Source organism: Neltuma alba, unplaced genomic scaffold (assembly GCF_004799145.2).
Source record: "Neltuma alba isolate B1F8T4 unplaced genomic scaffold, ASM479914v2 tig00010467_pilon, whole genome shotgun sequence".
In the NCBI taxonomy this organism is placed as follows: Eukaryota; Viridiplantae; Streptophyta; class Magnoliopsida; order Fabales; family Fabaceae; genus Neltuma; species Neltuma alba.
Window position 1 is genome coordinate 210,170 of NW_021635355.1, and position 24,047 is coordinate 234,216.

The 24,047-nt window shown below is 32.6% G+C and overlaps 1 pseudogene; it reads left to right on the forward strand.

Annotated features, from left to right (window-relative positions):
• LOC114756738 (putative receptor-like protein kinase At3g47110) overlaps positions 1-24,047 on the forward strand; it is a 56,526-nt pseudogene that overhangs the window by 20,928 nt on the left and 11,551 nt on the right.

The window sequence follows — 24,047 nt, forward strand, 5'->3', positions numbered from 1 at the left end:
GAAACTGATATGGGTTTGTCAAAAGAGGATATCGAAGAATGTGTATAAAGCTAGAATTTCTTCCTTACAATGTGGCTGTCAAATTCGTGCATTTCTGTCAGAGCTTCAAAACTTTCATGCAAGATTTGTTGTCACTTTTTTAGTGCTTATACTACTTTAATCTCCATCTCTTTATGTAGTTGAATCTTTAAGGAATTTAGTGGTAATCACTACTTTCAATCTCTTTAGAAGTTGCTATTATGGGTGTAAGCATATGTGAAGCTACATCTTCAACTTCCAATTGTGGTATTTTTATTATCAACATGGATAAATATGAGATAAAGTTGAATATCACTTGGCATGTTTCTGTGGCTTATAAGTGGATCAACTCTGTTATTTCCATGTATAAATCTTTTCTTAGTAATCTTGTTGTGGGGCTGGGTGTTCAATGGTCTCCTGAAAAAATATATCATCATCAACTTTGCAACTTTGCGTTGGTCACAAGTGTTTAATCTATTATCATAGTCATTCATGCTTTGTACCCAAAATTCTTCATCTTTTTCTCTTAAACCCAAATTATACTTTGTGGGTTTCTAGAACCAATTAAATTGGAACAAAATTGCAAACCTCACTAGCATAAATTGCAAATGTTGAAGGATCCTTTGGACATTCGGTGACCTATGAGTAATTGGGACAATAAATTCTTAAACTTTGAATTGATATTTCAAGCCGCATTAGATGGTTATTTTGCATTTGCCATTGGGAAAAAATCTCATACTTAGAAGCTATCTGGACAATCTTTTTCTGCTTCTCATCAAAGCACTGCTTCAAAGGCATGTAATATTCCTTGTTGGGTTAAGAAAAATTCTGGTGATTGCAAAAATAGAGCTTCAATCTGGTTTTCGGCATAAGAGTCATCATCATATTTAAAGGTCTCATCAAAATGATGCTGGTAAACCTATGGTTTTTAGTCCTTTACAGAAGAAGTCTTCTCATACTAAGGTGAAGCAAGTCTTCAAATGAAATCAATTTGACTTTTCCAAGGTAAAGACAGATCAAGTTAAGCTAAAGAGAGCTAGGCCTCTTGATGGTCATGATAGCTTTGCTAATAAACCAAAATGGCGATTACTAGATAATCAAAGTCAAGTGGTTGTTTCTTCCTTACAATCATCTGCTTTCTGTTGTCTCAAAACTATTGCAGTTATGTTTCGGTCTCTTCTTATTAGGGGAAAAAAGAGACATATTGAACCAACTTTGGCTTTTGATGTTATATCAAAGAAAGCTCATTTAATGACTCACTCAACTTCTGTCAAAGAGGCTTGGGAAGCTGCCTACTCAAAGCTTTCTCAGGAGCCATGAGGATCCTTAGTTGGAATTGTCAGGGCTTAAGAAAGCAACGGTAGTTCGAAGATGCAAGCAGTTGGTCAAATTACACCCCCTAATTTTATCTTCTTGGCTAAAACAAAAATTTCTTTATCTAATGCTTGTAAGCCTCCAGTTGATGTGGGTTATAATCATTATGTGGCTACATATGTAATTAAAAAAAGGGGGAGGTACAATTATTACATGGAAATTTACTTTTGATATTACCATTTTGGATGTCACTCCCTACTTCTGTCGTTGCTTGCTTAATTTTACTGAAACAAGTTCTCCCTTCTATCTATCTTTTGTATATGGCCCTTTTTTTTCATCTTAAATATATTCTTACCTCTTAGATTAGCCTCACCTCTCAAAGCATTGCTAGACCATGGTTGATTATTGGAGATTTTAATTAGATTTTCTTTTCATCTGATAAAATTAGCAACTTTGTCTCTTCAAGTGCTTCTACCCATTTCCTTTAATGTATTGACTTGGTTCATCTTATTAATATTCAGCAACATGGTCCTGTTTTCACATGGACTAATAATAAGAAAGGGGAAACTAAAATCTTAGAAAGATTAGATACGACCTTCCCCAATCACTCTTGGCTACAGGTTTTCCTATTTTTCTCAGTCTGTACTATATCAATTATAGCATCTGATCATAGTCCTATCTTGTTTTCAACTGGTCAGGTGTACAAGAAGAGCAGAATTGGAAGATTTGAACCCTATTGGAAGTTGTTTAAAGAAAGTGAATTGATTATCCAATAGTGTTGATGTTAGCATGTTTCTAGCTCTCCTAGCTTTAATCTGTATCGTAAGCTCCTACACACTTTATCTGTATTACATTGGAGCCACTCTCAAGTTGGAAATTTCAACTGTAGAATCAATCTTGCTGAGACAAAACTATTAGAGTCTTTCAACTAAGCTGGGATCCATGGATCGTTTTTAAGACAATCCAGGTAATGTAATCTCTGAGGCCCAACATGAACTTGAATTTGTCTACAATGGTCAAGCAAGCTATTGGGCTCAAAGAGCAAAGATCAAATAGTAAATCAAGGGAGAAAGAAACACACAATTTTTCCATGATATTATGAGTAGAGGAAAAGCTTTCAATACAATAATCTCACTCAAAAATGGATGATTCTTGGACAAGTGACCAACAACAATTATCATAATAGTCAACCAATTTTTTCCTCTATCTATCAAAGTTCAAGTACCCTTTCTTTTTTTACCACTTTTGATGCATTATCTGACTTAAAATCCCAACCATTGGGGCCACAGATATGAGCTATTTGATGAGCCCTATTACTATTGATGAAGGCAAGACTGTAATCTTTTATCTCCCTAGAGGTAGTACCCTAGGACCAGATGGTTATCATGCTGATTTCTTCTAAGATCATTAGGACCTAGTTAAACAAGACCCTGGCATCATTTTAGCATTATGGGAATTAGAGCATCTCTTTTGAGCTTTTAATAAAACTCTGATTATCTTGATACCTAAAACTAACAAGTTGTAAACTCTCAAGGATCTTTGATCAATTAGCTTTTGCAATATCTTGTATGAAATTATAGCTAAGGTCTTATGTAGTCACCTTAAAAAGCTACTGGATAAATACTTTGCTCAAAATCAGTGTGCCTTCTTTAAAGGGCAGCTCATATCAGATTCAATCATTTACCTCACTTTCACTTTATCACAAGGAAAACTTATCCCCGTTGCTTGTATTAATAATTTATAATTAATTCTTTTAATGCATATTACCATTCCATCAATACACTAACCATTTTCATTTATCATCATATTTAATCTTGCATGCCATCATCATCATTTATCATCACATAACATTAATGGCATATTCATGATATACATTGACATACAAATTTGCATAATGTAATACAATACATTTCCTTAATTCTTTTCCTCATTTCCTTGCTTCCACTTCATACATCATCTTGCTTGCTCATTATCACCTATTAGGGTTGGTTAAGGGAGGGTGAGATTCAGAAAAATCTCAGTAGCAAACAATTACCTATATGCATGTAATATTAATGCTTGGTGGATGACATGGTTGGTTACATGTTTTCATGCTTTTATGCTTATAAAATGACATGCTTTAATACTCAATGTTTCATTCACATGTGGCCATGGAATATACAAGAAATAGAGCACCATTTAATATTTCATAATCTAATTCATCATCAAGCAATATCAAAATACAAGTGTACATATCAAGTACACAATACAGATAAGTTTACTACCTTATGTCTTTAAGTTTTCCCTTGTCTTCTTTAGCTCCCTTTTGCTCCCAACCTTAAGGTTACTTGCTTCTTGATGTCTCATGGTCCTAAATGCACACATCATTGTCATTTATTCATTAGAGCCATGGCAACTAACAATATTTACACTTTGTTATCTTTGAACCATATTATCTTGTAACTTTTGAGCTTGATTTCTAACGTTTTTAAAATTAATTCCACATGCTATTCCCCATAATTCTGCATGTTGAATTTATTTTTAAGCTCAAAATTATCAAAATATAACTCCTACGCCCAGAACTAGCTTTTGTTGAACACATAAGGTTTTAGGGTTTAAAATTCTATTTCAATTCTAATGCTTCTAAACTTGCTTTTTTACCTTTACCCCACACAATTTTTCATTCTCAATACATTGAAAGCATCAAAATCATCAAAATCTAACCCTAATATTAATCCTAAGTCTGGCCAAAAAATTCTACAAAGGTTAAGGAAAGTTGGCTTTCTTGCAAACTCATTACAAAATCACTTGATTTTTGTTCCTTTCAAACCTTTATATATTATTCTAACATCAATTTCATCTTCTCCTTAACTTTCATGTAGCATGTCCTCTAAGGGTTTCAAGTTTCTAAAGTCCAAGAAAACTCATGACCAAACCCAACAACAACAAAGGTAATGGAAACTACAACAAAAACCATAAACATACCTTGTCTTGGAGCTTGATCTTTCATGGTTTCTTTTGATCTTCTTCTTCTCCTTTCTCCCTTCATATTTTTAGCTTCTCCCCCTCTCTTTCCTTGTGTTGGCCAAAAATCTTGCATAGAATGGGACGGAGTGGTATTTAAAAAAAGATTTGCTTAAATCATAGCTCTTGATTCTTGCCACTAGGTGTCCCCTCCATTTAATAGAAGTACCACTTCATGAGACACATCACATGCCACGTATCACATATGTAAAGAAAGTGTGATATTTTATTATACAATTTCATTCTTCCAAGCTTAACTTTTAGCAAAATGTATTATTCCATTCATGTTCCCTAATCAAATTTACATTCAAATAGGGAGAAAAATAGGGAGAATTTGTGCTCCCTCGTACTCTTGACTATTCCTCCACTGATTTTTTTGATTTTACATTATATCGGGTATTTTTTTGAGTCCTACTTACCCTGTAATCTTGGGACATATTCTGACACCTTTTTTTTAATCATAGTTAACTTTGCATGACATTATATAACATGTCTAAAGAGGGATAGTGCTGTTCTCTTTGTTCTTTTATTAAAATATTTAATAATATTTATTTCAAAGCAAACTTGACCGAATTCTCTTTATTGATCCATAACTCTTAGAATCTATCTCTGGGTATTAATGCTACTTTCTCATCATGGGAAATTTTTTTTATTTTTCTCAAGTCAAAAGTCAACCCATAGATAGTTTATTTTGACTTTTTCGGATAGTGTATAAATAGGTTTTAAATTTTGTTAAAGTCAACTTTTTTGCTTATTGGGGACAAAATTATTTTTAAAACTCATACTAATTCCTCAAGTATTATTTCCCCTTTTTTTTCAATTACTTGAGGCCTCCTCATATTCTAGATAATTCAATTTCGGCTAATATTCATAATTAGTCAAAACCCTTGGAATTTCATCAATTTGTTCCAAGAGTATTTTAGTCCTTTTAAACCCCATGTAGGTCTCAAAACCTCATTTTTTTTCTTTTTCTTTTTTTTTAGAATTTTTTTGGAATTTTTTTAGAATTTTTGGACATTCTTCCCATTATTATGCTTTTCAGCATGAAAGTTTTTGAATTTACAATTAGGTCTTTACTCGAGTTTAACCTCAAGAATCATCTCATAACCTTTGGCCCTTAATCATCTCTAATTCTCATACTTAGCTCTTATTAGAGTCTCTAACTTGCCTGTCTTATTATTCCAGAAAACTTTTACTTTGTGATTTAGTTTCTGTGAATCCTTTCGTCTTTCTAACGGACTTTTGAAACTTCTGCCAAAAGGGGTCTGGCAGCCTACTCATTTCAAGTTAATTGTAATACTTTTATGTCCAAAATCTGGGATGTTACACAAGTTCTTTTAACAAAGATTGAACCTAAGCCATCTTTGCTGTCAACTCAATTAATGCTCGATATTCAAATTCTATACCAAACCCAGCTACAACCCTTTATGTATGAGAATTCTAAGAGACTAATGAGTGTCTGAAAAAAAACTCAATACTCTCATACAGATTTTCTGCCATCCAGATAGCAAGTGCATTCTGCAACAGCGTAGCATGTCAAAGTAACATCTTTGTTGTGGTGCATATACAACCTAAAAGTAGCAATTTATTTGAGACATCTCATGACTTGTTTGAAAGCTTGCCAATACTCTTCCCAAGAAATTGACTTAATCGATTCACAGTAAAAGCTATGCCTAGGTAGGTATGTGTGAGCTATTGCAATGCTCCCTCTGTACTTTTATATTGTTTTAGATCTACCAACAATTCCCCATCAGAAATAGATAATGATTTGGCTGAAACCATTGGTGTTGGACGTAGGGCATAGTGAAGCATGCCAAATTTTTTATATAAGTCAATAATGTTCTTGGATTGAGAAAGATATAGATCATGAGCATTTCATCTCATTTCAATGCCCAAGAAATAATGCAAGGAACCTATGTCTTTTAAAGCAAAGATGTTGTGAGGTTCTCAAGTGAAAGCTTTCAACTTTGTAGGGTTATTTCCTATGACAATAATGTCATTTACATAGACCAATAACATTATGATGCAACCTAAATGCTTAAACCAAAAGGAAGTATCATACTTAAAATTTCTAAAATCCCATTGCAGCAATGTGTTTTTAAACTTATCAAACAAATCTCTTGGTGCTTATTTAAGCCCATGCAAGGATTTGTCAAGTCAACATATATGATTTGGTCTTGTTTTGGCTATAAAACCCTCAGGTTGTTTTATATAAACTACTTCATCTAAAATACCATTAAGAAAAGCTTTTTTTATGTCAAGTTGGTTTATACACCAACCTCTTGCTATTGCAACTGTAAGCACCAAATGAACAATGGAAGCTTTAACGATAGGTATAAAAGTCTCACAATAGTCAATACCTAGGCTTGGTTGAAAAATCTTAACGACCAACCGAGCCTTTCTTTTATTCAAACTGCTATCTTGATTGAATTTGTTTCCAAACACCTACTTGCATCCGACTAAGCTTTCTTTGCTAGTGCAAGGGAGAAATGTCTAGGTTTTGTTTCTTATCAGAATATTGTACTCATCTTGTATTACATTCTGCTAGTGACAATTCAATAGAGCTTCTTTAATAGTTGCAAACTTATGCTATACTTTAATGGAGTTTTTTACCAATCTAATGAAAGGATGCTTGGCTTTGTAATACTAACTTTACTTTGTGTTACCATAGAATGTAAATTCTATTGAGATTTTTCTAATACAGACTGGATATGGTTTTGTGAAGATGCAACTAAACTAGAAGAGTGCTCAAAGTTGTTACTTATTGATGGCAGGAAAGATATAGATCATGCAGGAGATAGGACAGGCTCTGAAGAAGTATTTATGCTATCATTAACACTAGCAGAAGTTGCTGTGATGTGCTAATTAGCTATTGTAGCTGTAGGCATAGGTGGCAAGTAAAAAAAAAAAAGCATCAATAATGGTATGCTCTTTTACACATTTGGTACTCAGAAAATCATGCTTAAAAGAGAAATCAAGCTCATTAAACACCACATGACGTGAAAAAAAGATTCTACCTGTAGAGCTCAAGCATTTGTACCCTTTACGATTCTCATTAGCTAAAGAAAAAATCATGCTAAAAAGAAAACTAACCAATATAGATCAAAACAAATGAAGAAAACCAGACTTCCATAGAAACACCACAAAACCAAAGTAGTTGAGATAAAAAAAACACAAAAAGTAGAGAGCAAGTATGCACAACAAAGGAGAAAGAACCACAATCAGTGAAGACCAACATGAGCACTTAAACAAGCTACAACACCAAGTTTCAAAGAACTTTTAAGAGAGATTACTCTAGAGTAATATATTTCTTTCTTGTAAGTACATTCAAGTAAAATATGGTGATTAGGACGCAATTTTCTTTGAGGTTGATTGAGATCTATGATGGGTGCCCCCGGACTTGAGAAGAGGATTAAAGCTTTGAAGGTGGGGCATCCACAATCTATTCTAGAAATGAGAGAGGAACAAGGGAAGTGGTGAAGGGCAATTTCAGCAATGAGGATTCATGAAGCTATATATGCTATGTTGATGATGGAAGAATAGGGAAGCTCGAGACACTGGCATTCAGATTTAGTGCTCTCTTTGTGGTATGATATCTCCAATTCCTCTCACTTTATTATTTCTAGGGATCTGAAATGGTTTATGAATGTGGATTACTGGTTTTGGTCAACCCTGTTTCATTTTCTTGGTTCCATGGTTGATTTAAAAGGGATTCAATTTGGGGGGCTTAAATACAGAGAATTTTGCAGTATGACTCTTGTAATGGATGTTCTCTTTTCTCCTATCTACATATGCAAGAGTTTGTGGTCTTATTTTGTGGCACTATCTAGGCTACAATGGTTTATATCCAGTTAATCTTGTTGGTATCAAAGCTAAGGATGACTTGAGATGGGTTTGTCCTTGGAATAAAGGGCTAATTGAGTGTTTGGTGAAAAGAACCATCATAGATGTAAGTCTAACTATTTCCATTGGTGTGAGTTGCTCTAATTGTGTCATTTTGGTTTTTAGAGATTTGCCTAACTCTAATGGACTTTGGCAATCTTGACAAACAGTGAAGTGCTCAATTTTATAGTGGATTCCAAGACATTGTAACTTAGTCGCTGATTGGTTCGCTCGTGCAGCTTTGAGAGAAAAGTGCTTGAAAAACCAGGTTTTACAACCCCCTTCTCCTTTGCCGAAAATCCTAGTTGATGATGCTCATAAGGTTGGGAATCTTATTACCTGATTTTGTTCTTTGTTTTAAGTTGTTTTCTGTCAGTTTGTTTCTTTCTGTTCTTGATAGCTTTTTTTATCTTTGTTTTACTCTTCTTTGTGTGTGCTTGTATTACTGTGAACTCTTTTTGATGGAATGAATTGCTCAGTTTGACGCCAAAAAAAGTACTTTGTACTATATGATTTATACCATGTTCATTAAAAAAGCTCAACATCATGCACACGTACTAACGTATTCTATTGCTCCCCTATTAAGTTATGTTGTTTTTTCCCTCGTGCCTTAATTAAAGAATATGTCCTTTTCCTATTTACTTTTCTATTGTCAATTTTTTCAATTGTTTCTTTTCTATTTCACAAATTTATTAATTTCCTATTAGATCATTATTTAATAATCACAGCATAAAAACTTTAATTTTTATAATTTACAATTTCTCTATTTTTCACTCTAAATATTTTACGAAGACTAAGAAATAACAGAAATAAATTTATGCGTATATATTCTTACTAAACTATGTGAAAGTCATGATTTCCATCAACTTTTCTATGACCAGGTTTTAAACATAAAACATAGACAAATGCGATAAGCTTAATGTGGTAGATTTGACCCTATATCATTAGGATCTGTTTCTTTTAATATATTCAGCATTTCAACATTGACAAATATTAAGCTTTTGGAATTAGTAAGATAGGTTTATTTTTCCACGTTATAGCATGCATACATATATTATCTGCCAACACTATTACTTGTTTTGGTTTCTTCCTACGCATCCATTTTTCTTGTTTTTAGGTTTTATACCTAAGGATATAATTAAGCAATCTTGTTAAACTCTAAATCATAGATTTTGAATGGACCTATTCCTTCCAATATATTTAACATTTCAACATTGAAATCCTTGCGCCTTAGTAATAATTTCCTTCTGGCCTTCTCCCATTGTAGGAGAAATTGGCATCCATCTTTCAGAAGCAACAATTTTTATATTGTGATAAACTTGAGGACAACTCATTTGGCAACTAATCCAGTGTTTCATCCTCAAGCAAAACACATTGCTGTTGATTACCACTTTGTTCGTGAAAGAGTTGCTGCAAAGTGTCTCAGAATTGCTGTTGTTTCCTCTCATGACCAACTTGTTGATACTTTGACCAAGCCTATAGTTGCTGATCGTTTTAAGAGGTTAAGGACGAGTCTCAATATTCATTCTTCATATTTGGACTCGAGGGGGTCTGTTAGAAATAATATTACACAAGCCCAGCAAAATTCAAATAAACAAAGGCCCAATATAATACATAATTACATCTAGCCCTATTGTCTAGATCATTCTCATTTAGGAGTGTTTGGCACTTTTTCAGCCCGAGATAAACTCCTCCACATATTTATTTTATATACCGTAAAATCACTTTTAAAACCATGATTTGAATTTCATCCAACTACCCCCAAATATAACAATAATGTGTGTAACAATAATGCATAATACGATTGACTATTCATAATTTTAGAAAATATTATTTTTACTCTAAATTAATTTTTTTTTTTAAAAAAGCTCGGAGTAAGAAAAGTTATACTTTTTGTTAATAAAAAATGTTTTTTATGTAGATTTTAACAGTTCTATATTATGTCTCCTGCGAGGCCGAAATCTAACCCAACCATTCATTTAGCTGGGCATGGAGGAGCGTGAGAGGTTAAACATGAACTGGCCTAGGAAACATTCGAGTTAAGGCTCGTTTAGTTCAATTACAAAAAAATCTTCTCTCCATAATAACGATTACATTTCAATGCAAGTATAATCGCATTTGTTGATATTCTTCTGGGAAAATTGGAGAAAAATTAGTACTTCTCAGGTCATAAATATAAGACCTTTTTGTAGTGTGTATAAGGATCTTATATTTAAGACTGAATTTTTCAATTCAGACACTTAATAATAACAATTCACATAGAAATAACAAATCCTGATTATTAAATGACAAGTCTCGATTTGCGATTAACACACATTTTTTTCCTTGATATACGAAGTAACATGTGAATCAATTAAAAATGACAATAATTCAACTAGGAATAATAAGTCCTGATTGTGAAATTACAAGTCTTGATTTGGGATTAACAACATGTTTTTTTCCTGATACGTAACATATAAAATAACATATGAATCAATTAAAAACGACAACAATTCATCTAGAAAAAAAATCCTAATTGTGAAATTACAACTCTTAATTTGTGATTAACAACACATTTTTTAAAAGAATTAACAAAGAGACATTTTTGTCATTTCTCTTAAATTTCAAAATTCTAATTTGGATTTACTTCTTTGTCTATCATTTTGAAGTTTTAGGTACCCAAATTAAACAACACTAACTTTAGGGTTCTTTTTCTAGAATTTTTTCTTGTTTGGATTAGATTCGCAATCAATTATCCATAACAAAATGGTTTTGTTAAAAATGGTCCATGCACAACTGTTAATGTTAAAACCTTGATATCATCTTAATCTATTCGTAGGGGCTTTTAATAGCCTATTGTCATTAATAAATGTTATAGATCATAATTAATGCAAATCTTATATGTAAATTGATTTTATCCAAAATTTAGTATTCGTAATTTCCACTACTTTTTTTTTTTGCCAGCGTTTTCGTTACTAATTCAAACACAAGTTGACTGACCGCCATGTTTGATTTTTTTTCTTAATGTTATTTTTACTATGTTGTTTTCTAATGGGCTAGCCTTCCTCGTTAGTTGGGCTTTACTAAAATTAATTGTGATGGGACAATTTTTTATATGCAATTTTTTATTTAGTTTATACCGAAAACAATATCTTTTAGTCAAATAAAAGTTATTCAGATCACGCTGTGGCGAATATGAGAGTTGGATTGATTTGGTTGGGCTCTTGGGTTAGGACGACCTGGGGGACCTTCATCAACCATCATTGTCCATTTCTTTTCTTGATGCATTGGTAACATCCATTCTAATTATGTTGTTATTTTCATTTTTATTATGACATTCTTATATCTTTTATAAGAGTTCGAGCTCACAACTTTATATTCATAAATGTTTTAAGTGTTTAGTGCTAGTTGTAGTGGGATAAGGCAGCGGCTGTTGTTGTTTAGTGTTAGTTATTGCAAGATCGGAATATTTATATAAATTTTTTATTTTATGATAAGAAAAAAAATCACAATAATACAATATTTTTGCCAATTGCAAGCATAAATTGAAAATTGAACACGTCAGTGACCTAAGATCAGCCTATCATGTATTTGCCCATTAACACAATCTGAATTGTTCTAGAACTTTTTTTTTTGACTCTCTTCAATCTCTAATCCACAGCTCATAATTTTATTGTGGGGCTGGCTATAAATTTTCCATTCCAAGGGTTTAGCGGTTTACCGTTCTTATCTGTCAGATATAGAAATTACTTGTAACACATTCTTACATACTAATGAATACATTAAATTGATAAAAAAAATTTAATTTTATTCATGTTAATGTTTTCTCTCTCTTCAGTTACAAATCATTTAATATCCCTCTCGTCTTTTTCTCTTTTTAGTGAGAATTAAATATGGGTAAAATTGAAAAACAAGCATCAAATATAAATAACTTGTATTTACCTCCTGAGGGGTATATTTCTGCCACAGCATATTCTGTGGGTCTTCCTTAGAGATCTTCATCTCTCCATCTGCTCTTCCTTCAGGGGTAACTTAGTGACCTTTACATTTCGTGTTCATCTTCTGGACGCTAATCCTCTCAAAATCCATTTGATTAGCTCTTCGATGATATCTAGGATTTTTCCAATTTTCCTGTCTCATTGTAGAAGAAAATTGGGATTTTTAAGGTTCTATGTGGTGCACTTGAAAGGTTTTGTTGATGGACTATGTACGTTTATGCTCGCGCTGAGACGTTAGTTCGATCTTTCCCTAAAAACAGGAAATCGTTTACAGTTTACGGGCATGTATTTTCCTTTAACCCATTAATCTTAGGTATCGTTTGGTAAGAACCATTGAAAATTAGGGGTAGGGGATTGGGATTCGAATGGAGAAAATCTATTAAAAGAATGTTTAGTATAAGAGATTGCTTATTGTAAGGGATTAGCCAAACCCATGTATGTGAGATTGGAGAATACCATGAGGGGAAGTGGTATTTCCTAATCTCACCTCTATAGGTTTGTCTAATCCCATATAATAAACAATTACTCATACTAAATACTATTTTAATAGTTTTTCTTAATTGCAATTCCAATCTGAATCCCTTATTTTCAATGCTTTGTAACTGGGACCATAGAGAATACTTTGTCAATTGTGGTTATTATTTCAACTCCGCGGACTATGATATTTCAAACGGCAATGTTTTCGTACAACTTTTTTTCAAGTGAAACATTTGAAATGTATTATGATTATTATAATTATTCTGTCTTGTTTTAGCGGTGTGATCCATTGTGATATGGTTATCTTTGCAGGAAGATCTTCTTGTTCAGGTAAATAAATAAGAATATGATGCAAGAAATGCTATGTTCACCATGCTCTTAATGCACATTCCAAAAAGTTGAACTGTTTTCACAGGAGTCAAGCTGTTCTTAGATAAAAGTATTGATGAAGGTCTAATATACCTTCCAAAGAGCATTGTCTTATGTGACATAGTTTTAATACTACCCCGCGTCCCTAATCTAAGGGCCAGTTGACTAATTTGAATAGATTAAAAAAATTAGTTAAGTTATTATTTATAATACATAGGTATTGTTTCTCTTAGAATATCCTTACTAATCATATGTATTAGTTATAATTACCATTTGATGAAACATTTAACATGTGTAATTATTAGAAGGACTATCTTAGGAAAAATAAATAAATATGGAAAACAAGATATATTAGGTTCTTATATTTATGACTAAATTAAATCAAACTAATTTTTATATTAAAAACAGAAGTAGTATTACTCAGTGAAACATTAAGAAATAATTTAATTTTTGTCGAGCTTTGGCTGTGTCTTAATGCTGCTTGTCACACTCCAAATTTTGAGCCTAAGAATACATAGATTAGCCTAAGATAGGTAGGCTACCAAATCCCTATGAGTAGGAGTCCCACAAATATAAAAAGAAGGTTGGAGGGTTTCAGGGACTAAACTGTAAATAGAGAAAGTTCTAGTGACTAAAATGTAAAGAAAGTTAGAGGCTCTAGTAAAGTCTTAAGACCCATAAATGAGAAAAGAGGTTAAATCAGACCAAAAGTTATGGTAGAGGCCATAAATGGGTGATTTATGAGGTTTACTTGACTAGAGGCAAAACTATAATTTTAGAAAGTTTCGGGCCAGGAATGAGTAAAAATGGAAGTAACACCCAAAAATTTTAGAAAATTCCAGAAAATGAAAAATAACATTTTAAGGCCTGTACATAAGGAGAAATAACAAAAATGCCTTTGAGTTGACTGAAAAGGAATTTATAAGTTTATGGTTCAGTTTGAGATGTAGAGATAGATTTAATTGTTTGAATCATAAGGAAACCTCAGAAAATTATGGTAAAATGGGGATGTATGATCTAAGAGGCTATAGAATTTATAAAATTAGTCTCAACCCTAGAAGGCCAGCAGAGTGGCTTTAACATTTTTTAAGGCCAAAATTGCAGTTTATAGGTTTGTTATGGGAAATTTAAAAAGAAATATTTATAGTTTGAGTTATGAACTGAGAAAATTCATAGTTTTTCTATAGAATTAAATGAATTTTATGGTATAAATAGATGAATTTTTAGAGTTCAGAATTGGATAAAATGCTCTAATTAAATGTTAAATAACTAATGTCCCTTAATTAAGAGACAAAGTTAGAAAATATCTCAGATATTTTGAGGAAGACAAGTTCAACTTGAATTCTCTTCTTCTTTCCCATGTGCTTCATTTATGAGGGTGATGTATCATCATATGAGTCACCAGAAGATATTTTATGGGTAGTAGAAAAATTAGAATGCAATAAGGGTAAGTGTTAGACAGTTTCCTATCTATCCAATAGAGCAAAATTTTTACTATGTGACTCAATAAGGTTGACTAATTAGTCAATAGTGTTGACTATTTTTTTTTTGCTCTGCTCCTCTAAGGTGGTGCTATATATGTGCCTTTTATTGGCCAATATCAATTACTAAAAATACCTAGAGATCTCAGAAAATTATGAAAATTTAAAAGAAATTCATTCAGGAATTATGGAGATTTATAAAATTATTTTCAACCCTAAATGATGAGGAGGTTAGCTTTAATTGAATTTAAAGCTAAATTAATATTGATAGATTATCTGTTTTTATAGAAACAGCAATTTAAAGGGTTATAGGGGGAGAAAAATTATGAAATTAATCAGGAAAGCTCCCTTTACTGAGATATAATTAATGGTGATTTGATATAAAAATTCTGAGCTACTAGAATTTTTAGGCTATCAGATAAAATAAACCAATATTATAATAAGACTCATTAGACTGTCAGGATAACCGAGGTGGTAAAAATTTCTGACCGAATCTCAAGGACACATGTCATGGCCAAATTGGCTAAGAAAGGGAAAAAGAAAATAAAAAGAAAAAGAAAAGGAAAATAATAAATCAAATTAGATTAAAATCTAATTAGGGTTAAGTAAGATGATTATGGCTAAGTCATCTTCCATAAGATCTTGACACATGGAAAACATAGTTCATTGGATGGCTAGGATTCAACCATCTATCTTTGAAAAGTCAAAATTTTCTAGAAGGGTAATTAGCCAAGTTAATCAAGAAATTAAGAGAGTTAACCTTGATTAAAGCCTAATTAATCTTAATGGATAAGAAGAGATGACATAAGCCTTAGTGACTCACCATCCAAGTGTCAACATATTAAGCCACATAGCCTAAGATTTGTACATGTGGAAAGAGGTAAAAATTGGAAGGCCAAGGTTAAGTCTTATGCAAGAAGGGCATGTGTGGAATTAATGAAAATATGAAGCCTATAAATACCCCCTACATGTTCATTTCATGCAAGGCCATTCAAGTCAGGAAACTCTTGCAAAATTTCATTTAGAGTGAGAAAGAGAAGAGTTTTAGTGAGAGGAAGTCACTTGGAAGCAAGGTAAGCTTCTACAACTCTTCTATTTCAAGTTATAATGGTTGTATGTTGGTTTTATACTATTTTGATGATGATGGAAAGTCATTTTCCTAGGGAGAAGTGCTGCCTAAATTTGATAGGAAATGGTTTAGATGATGTATGGTTAAGATTAAGCATGGTTAAAGGTTAAGGATTAAGTGATTACATATTAGTTTTATTGAAAATCCTTTTCCCTATGATTATTTATGGAGTTCGGTCAAATCAAGTTAGTAGGGTAGGAATTGGATTTTCATAAAACTAATTTGATAATTGAATTCTATATGAAAAATTATGAAGAAAAGGCCTAAGAAAGTTCAAGAATCAAAGCTAGAAAAATAAACCCTAAAAACCAAGAAAAGGGGGTTTAAGGGGTTATGTTAAATTGTGAAGTTGCAACGATACTTAATGTTGTGTCATTGATTGCCTAATAGGCTATACACAACAAAAGGGTAAAGATCTAGTCAAGAGGAAAGAGTTCAAAAGGAAGGAAAGCATTCAAGGTAGCTTTGCAATCCATTATATTAGAGTGTCACCTTGCTTTGTATGATTATAGCTATGTGTCTTGCTAACTTGTTATGCTATGAGGTGGATGAGAATGTTATGTTATATGATGTTGCCTCCATGCAATTTATGCCTTGGCTTATGCTATGTTGAGTGCTCTAAATGTTTATGATGATATGTCCTTGCCATAGCATGAACATAAAGTTAAAGTATGTATGCATGTAGCTTAATTTGTAATGTATTGTGTGACCTTGATAATGTATGCAATTGCTACTAATATTCTCCAAGAATCTTAACCCAATATTTAAACAAACCCTAGGGCCTTCAAAATCCAAGGGCAATGGAAGGGAGTTGGCTCTTATTTGAAGAGGTAGTAAGCCATGGTAACTTTATATGGCTTTGAACCTTTCTATTTTGTAAGAATGTAATATTAAGCATGCTTTAAGTTTCCAATAGTATGAATAACGTTAGAAGTATGTAAGCATGATTAGAAATAGCTAATATAGCTAATGAGAGTATGTTATGATGGTAAATGGTCAATTAAGTTAAGTTACCCTTCCAAGAGGGTAAAATGTCAACTAAAATAGATCAAAGTTTGACCCACAACCATTTGAGCAAACGAGTGAGTTAGGTTATGAAATTTGGTGAGCAAAAAGATCTAATTTTTCTCTTTGAAATGACGGGTAGTTTGCCCGATTCCGATAACTGAGAAAAAAGTTATGCCTTTCCAAAGTTAGGTAAAAGCAAGGTGAAAATCTAAAGATGACCAAATAAATAGTAAGGTTTTCAAAGAAAACTGGGCTCAAATTTCAAGGCAACCAGTCTAGAAACTATTTTTCTTCAAAATTTTGTCCAAAGAGCTTTCCATAGAACTTCGAATCACTCGATTTCGATTTTTCTACAATTAGTTATAAATTTTTAAAGTTGGCAAAGATTTCAGTGAAATGTGAATAGTGCGCAGAAGTATTCTGTGACTTGAGGTCGCAACCTGAGAAGTTGAAGTCACAATCTGGAGGCAAAAATGGCCTTTGTGACCTTAAGTCGCGACCTGGAAGCACTAAGCCGTGACCTGAACTGAGAAAATAAAAAAGTTTCAAATTTTTAAGCCTTTTCTCATACTTAAGGGTCATATAAAGTTTCAAACGTGATTTTTCATAACTTGTAGTCTTCAAAAGTGATTCCAAATACTTCCACAAGGCAAGTTAATTGGTATAAACTTAAGGTGTTACATTGTTCACCATGCTCCTCCTCTAGGCTGTTTCTTAATGCTGTTCACCATGCTCCTCCTCTAGCTCCTGCTCGCGGTGGTAGCAGCGACTTTTTCAAAATTAATAAAGGGAAAAAGTATATAGAGATGAAAATAAAAATTTAGAGAAAGTATAGGTACTTACTAATGATTTTTCCTTTTCCATCGAAGGAGTGGTTTCCTGTGTAAAATAAAAGGGACATTTTAAGAAAATGAAGGCACATTTTTTGCACAAATAATAACTAATCTAACTAATTTTACTTATCACTGCAAATTTGTTGTCTAAATTTTATATTTAGGATCATATATTATTTTAAGGTCCAATTTTTGCCTTGAAAGTTTACATGTACAAACTGTAGGTATTTATAAATTTTTTGTGGGATCAATATTGCTTCAGAAGTATTAAAAAAAAGGAGAAAATTGTACTAACCCTTAAAAGAAATAAAGTTGACTGTTAGTATATTTTTAACCGGTAGGGGTGGATATTGCTCCTTTTTTAATTCTTCCTAGCAAAATTGGTCCAACAAAATTTTTTGCCTCTTATGCAAAAACTTTCAGGGGTAAATTGTAGCTTAATATTTTAAATATGGATCACACAAGATCATAAGTACTGTCAAGTGTTTTGGCTAACTCATTATTGACTTTTGTAGTCTTGTATACAGAATATCCTTAGTTATCTACTAGCCAAGTAAATGAAAAAGAAAAAAGTCCTTATTTGAGGTCTCTTCTCAAAGACTGCTCCCTAAGAAACAATATTTTGCCCTCAAAATTATGAAATTTCTTATGATGATGATGATGATGATATATTTTATAGGGACTTTAATTGAATGTAAGTTCCAAATAGCTAATACAACTAACTTGACATATAACTCAGATGCGCATGTGCACTACTCACCTATTTTCATTTAGTAAATTCATCTATTGCCTAATGCCTTTTTCAATTAGTAATATACTACATCCGGTCCTTAATATAAGAGTCAGATAATTAGTTGACAGATATTAAGAAAATTAATTTAGTTCTTAGTAATGAATGAATTGTTGTCTTTCTGAAAATATCCATATTAATCATATGTATTGAAAACACTCTTTGATAGAAACTCTTTAACATGTCCAATCATCATGAGGATTACTAAAAGGTGAAATGGATAAATGTTGCCAACAAATTAAAATGGATTGGAATCTTATATTTAAAATCAAATTGAATCTCTAACTACCTCTCACATTAAGGATCAGAGATAATGTAACATCCTGAATTTTAGGCCTAGAAGTACCAAAATTAGCTTGAAAAGAGCAGGCTACCAAACCCCTTCTAGCAAGAGTTCTAGAGGTTTCTGAGGGGGACAGAGGGATCCTTAGGGACTAAATCGCAAAGTAAAAGTTTTCTAGGACTAAGAACAGAGGAAGATAAACACTCTAATGAACTTTCAAGTGGTCCAGTATAGTGAATTGAGGTGATTAAGGGCTAAAGGTTGTGTTGGGAACCTCAGTAAGATGATTCTTGAGGCTAAACCTAAGGAGCGACCTAATCATAAATTTGGAAAGTTTTTGGTCAGAAAAGGCAGTGATGAAAAGTATGCCTGATAATTCTAGAAAAGTTCTAAAAAAAAATAGGAATGAGGTCCAAAGGCTCATATGAGGCTAAAAGTGATGAAAATACCCCTGAAAGGAATTTGTGGAATTCCTAGGGTTGTGGCTAATGGTGAATATTAGCCAAATTGAATTATTTAAAATATGAGGAGGCTTCCGATAATTAGAGAAAATGGAGAAAAATACTTGAGAAATTATTATAGGTTTTAAAAATAATTTCGTCCCCAAAAAGCGAAGAGGTTGGTTTTAATCGAATTTAAAGCCTATTTATATACTATTCAGGGAAAGTCAAAATAAACTGTCTAGAGGTTGACTTTTGACTTAAGAAAAATTAGAAAATATTTTTGTGATGAAAAGATAGTAGTAGTATCCAGAAACAGATTCTCAGAGTTATGGACTGATAGAAAGAATTCGATCAAGTTTGCTCTAAAATAAATATTATTAAATGATTTTAATGAAAGGTAGAGGGAAAGCTATTTCTCCATGGTAAGCATATATAATACCATGTGGACTTATTTGAGATGTAAAAATAGTGTTAGAACATGTTCAAGGGTTACTAGGTGAGTTAGGATTCGAAAAAATACCTTATACAATGCAGAATGGCAAGATAGGTGGAGGAATACGTAAGGGTTGTATTTCGCACGAATTTCCTATTAATTTTCTCCCTATTTTAATTCTAAAATGATGAAGGGACATGAATAGAATAATATAAATCATCATGTTTGGAAGAAATAGAGTTATATAATAAAATATTGATTATAATCACATGTAGGATTACGCGTCCCTTGAGGTGGCATATGAGGTAACTTTGGTATTGATTATAGAGGACACATAAGAGAGTTAGGTAGCAAGAATCAAGATGAAAAGGGACACGTGGCAAAGAGATCAAATGAATAGTCAAGATCAAGCTAGACATACACAAGATCAATACCTAGGATTTGAGCAAAATTTTATAAATGCCTCCCTTCCCCATTTAGGCCAAGTTTCAGCCAACATAGAGAAAGAAGAGGGAGAGACCAAAATGGAGAAGGAAAAAGAGAGAAGAGAAAGAGCAAGAGATGACATGCAAGATCAAGCTCTAAGACAAGCTATATTTATGGTTTTTAAGGTAGTTTATCTTGCTACTTGCCTTGTGCAATTTGGTTATGGATTTTGTTGGATTTTGGGAGCTTCGAACCCTAAGGGGACATGCTATATGAAATTTATAAGTTGAGAGGAGGATGAAATTGATGTTAGAATAATGTTTAAAGGCTTAAAAAAAATGAAAATCAAGTGGTTTTGTGATGAGTTTGCAAGAAAACCAACTTCTCCTTAACCTTTCAACAATTTTAGCAAACCTGGGGTTTGAGTTAGGGTTGACTTTTGATGATTTTGATACTTCCAATGTGTTTAGAATGAAAAATTATATGAGGTAAAGGTAAGAAAGCAAATTTGGAAGCATTAGAATTGAAAATGAAATTTTGCCCTAAAACACTATAATGCTCAGCCAAGTTGAGTTGAAGGGAAAGGAGTTGGATTCTGATTATTTTGAGCTTATTCTACATGCAAAATTATGCGGGAATAGCATATGGGATTAATTTTAGAAAGATTGAAAATCAAGCTCAAGAGTTAGAAGTCAAGATGGCTTAAAAAAAACAAAGTGTTGATGTTGTTTGTTACCATGGCTCTAATAAATAAATAACAATTATGTATTAATGTATTTAGAGTCATGAGACATTAAGGAAGATGAATAGGAAGGTTGATTAAACAACTGTGAAGGTTAGGAATATAGGGAATAAGAAGCAAGGTTAAAGACACAAGGTAGTGGACTTACCGTTCTTGTGTGCTTAATGTATATGCTTGTTTATTGATATGTATTATGCTATTTGATTATGATTTGAGATGCAAATGCAAATATAATGCTCGGTTTCTTTTATGTTTTCCATGGCCATACATGTTAATGTGAAACATTGAGCATGAGAGCATGTTATAAGTAAACATGTATTAGATCAAGTAAGCATGTCATACACTTATATCCATCTTGCATGCATTAATGGTAATATTTGCTATTGAGATTCTCTTGAATCTCAGCCCCTTAACCAACCACGATAGGTAAAATGTGCAAGAAGAGGAACATAGGAAGTAGAATCAAGAACAAGAGAAGATTTGAAAGAAAATGGTTATGATTCAAGTGTATCGATTTTCTCTCTTGGTTAATGTATGATTATAAGAGCATGCCATTGTTATTATGTGTTGATAAATGGTGTAATTGTCACATATGATTGAGTATAATGCTGTAGGGAACTAAGGTATGGTTGATAGAATGGTAATATGCATGAAAAAAATTAATTATAAATTATTAATGCAAGTAAGGGAGATAAATTATCCTTAAATGAACCACAAGTTTGTGATAGAGTGAACATGAGGCAATTGAACAAATCTACTCATGAAATTTGGTACGCTTAAATTACACATCTTGAGCTTTAAAACAAGTGATAAATCACTTAAAATGGATGTGTATGTTAAAAGTTATGATTGCTCAAAATTAGGGCAGAGAATCTAAAAACATTGTTTTGACTAAATAAACAATAAATTTCATACAATTAACTGTACATATTGGCAAGGGTTAAGTCTATATTTATATTCTTTTTCCTATAGAGAATTGAAAGATCTTCAAATAGAATTTCAAGCCATCTCAATGCGATTTTTCTATAATTAGTTATGAATTTTTAAAATTAGATCGAAAATCTAAAATTTCCTAGTGAATAGTAACGCAAAAATCAAATTTCAAAATTTTAATCCACGCATATTTAGTGGCTGCCCTAAATTTTTTGTTTATTAATTTGAGAAATACCTAATTGGCAAGGCTTTTCCATAAGACACGTATAGTAAAATAACTAACATGACTGGTGAAAGGGTCTTCATTCTAGGCCTAGCTATTGTCCTTCCCTAATCTATAGCTTATTAATTGAATAAAATCTTTACATTGAAATGTATTAAAAAAAAAAGGGTGACTTTCTCAATAGTTAGTGGTGACAAGCAGGATAACTATGAATTCTTGCAGTTCATAGTTTCCATCTTAAAAAAAAAATGAGTTCATCATTTTATACATCCAAGATGTTGAGAAGATTTTAATTTCCTTCAATCGGAACAATTATATAGTTCGCCAATGCTAGAGAAACTTTTAGGGCTAGTTTTGATATATGGTCCCAAGATAATATTGATATCAAAGATGAATCTTCTAAAGATGATTTTTCGTAAGTTGATAAAAGGTTCATGATGCTTTTCGTTTACAAGATTAAGAACAATATTTCTAAGGGGAAAAGATGTATGGTCATATTCACTCTCATGAGTTAGCAAAACGGATTGACACAAATTGTAAAGTTCATCTCTAAGAAGAAATAATAATAATAAGAGAAAATGGCAAATAAAGACTTTGGAAAATATCAAATTGTAATTTGATTTCCTCAATTCACAAAATTGCTATCAGAGATCAGGTCCTAAATATGAATTATGAAATGTTAGAGAAAAGACCAAAATGCCTTTCCCTTCTTCTTTTTCTCTTCCTCCTTCTCTTTCCTTCTTCTCTTACTCTCCCCCTCTTCCTCCTCCTCTCCTTCTTCTTCCTTCTTTGGACATCATCCATTGCTCTCATCATTGATTACTCTAGACTTAATTACTCAAAGGGTTGGTCACTACTCTCTCTCCCCATTGATTACACAAGAGGCCTCTCTTCTTATACTAATTTTTAAATCCTCAAATTAGTTAAAGGCATAGATAGACTTTCTCAGTCTAATGATTCTCTTCTTATTCTCTTCCCTCTTTTTCTTCCTCAAATCATGGGTCTTTTGATTCGACCTAGATCTTACATGATTCCCTCCCTAAATAATTCTAAGGTTGTCGGCAACAATTTCATTACAAATGAAACAAGGTGTGAATTTTTCTTTTACTATTTTTATACTAAAAAATTCCTAGGTATCGGATTCAAATAATATTTAGGCATTTAGGCCTAAATTCCTGATAATTATGATTATTGTGAGAATGTAGCTCTATGTATTAATAATCCATTGGTGAATGGGCTATACGAAACCCACTTGCAGTGGAGGGAGGGAATGAGGATGCTATCATTTTTAATGTTGAAGTTGTCAAGCCCTAACGTCAAGTTGGGAAGAGAAGAGGTCATTGGTTTCTACTATGTTAATGTGCACTTGCCACTAAACCTTGAAAAAAACTGGTTGCTGTCAAAATGCCTTTGGTTTTTTGTTATTTGTCTTACTGTTACTGTAATTTCACTTTGTAGTGTTGTTACTGCAGACTACTTACAATGATGACAGCAACATAACATGACAATCTGATAATGTTGGTGTTTTGTTTATGGGCAGAGCAATGTTAACGTTTTGTATTTATCAGCACTATATGGTAATGATGTAGATCTATTTAATGTGTAAGAAAATGGGCTAGTCTACCCTTGGTGGATTGGACCCGAGCCCAATGTCATTTGGGACTCCAGTGTAAATAGCAAAACTCATAGGTCTTTAACTGTAATTTTCACCCTTTCATATATTTTGCCAAAAGCGGGAACAGTTAAAACGAAGGAGACAGTTTTTATTTGAACTAACATGAGGGGAGTTAAATAACTGATTCATTGGGATCAGTTTGCGGTAAGTGCATTTTGCGTTTTTTCTCCTCCATCAGACTTTACTCTCCGTCTCTCCAAACTCTATCTCCGGTGCATTTGCTGTGTCTCCCAGATCCGACTCTGTGACCGTGATCGGACCTCCGCGTGGCAACCTAACTTCACTGCAGACTCCAGGTATGCCCAAAAAGCTTCATTGGTATCAGAGCATGTGATTTTTCTTGTTGATTCTGTGGCTTGCGTTTTCATATCAGCATTCATTTTCTGATAGTTCGGTCTGAGTAACTTGCGATTTGCTTCAATATATTATGCAAATCCTCCATTTTACTTCCAATATGATAGTTTTTGTGTCTTATATTTATGTTTAGACATATTGGGTTGCTTCTCTGCCTCCGTGAAGATCGTTTTAGACTGGATATTCTTTTCGCCGTACGGTTATTGTTTTTGAGTTTGCTTAAAATCAAGTTTTTAGGTTTCAAAATTTATCCC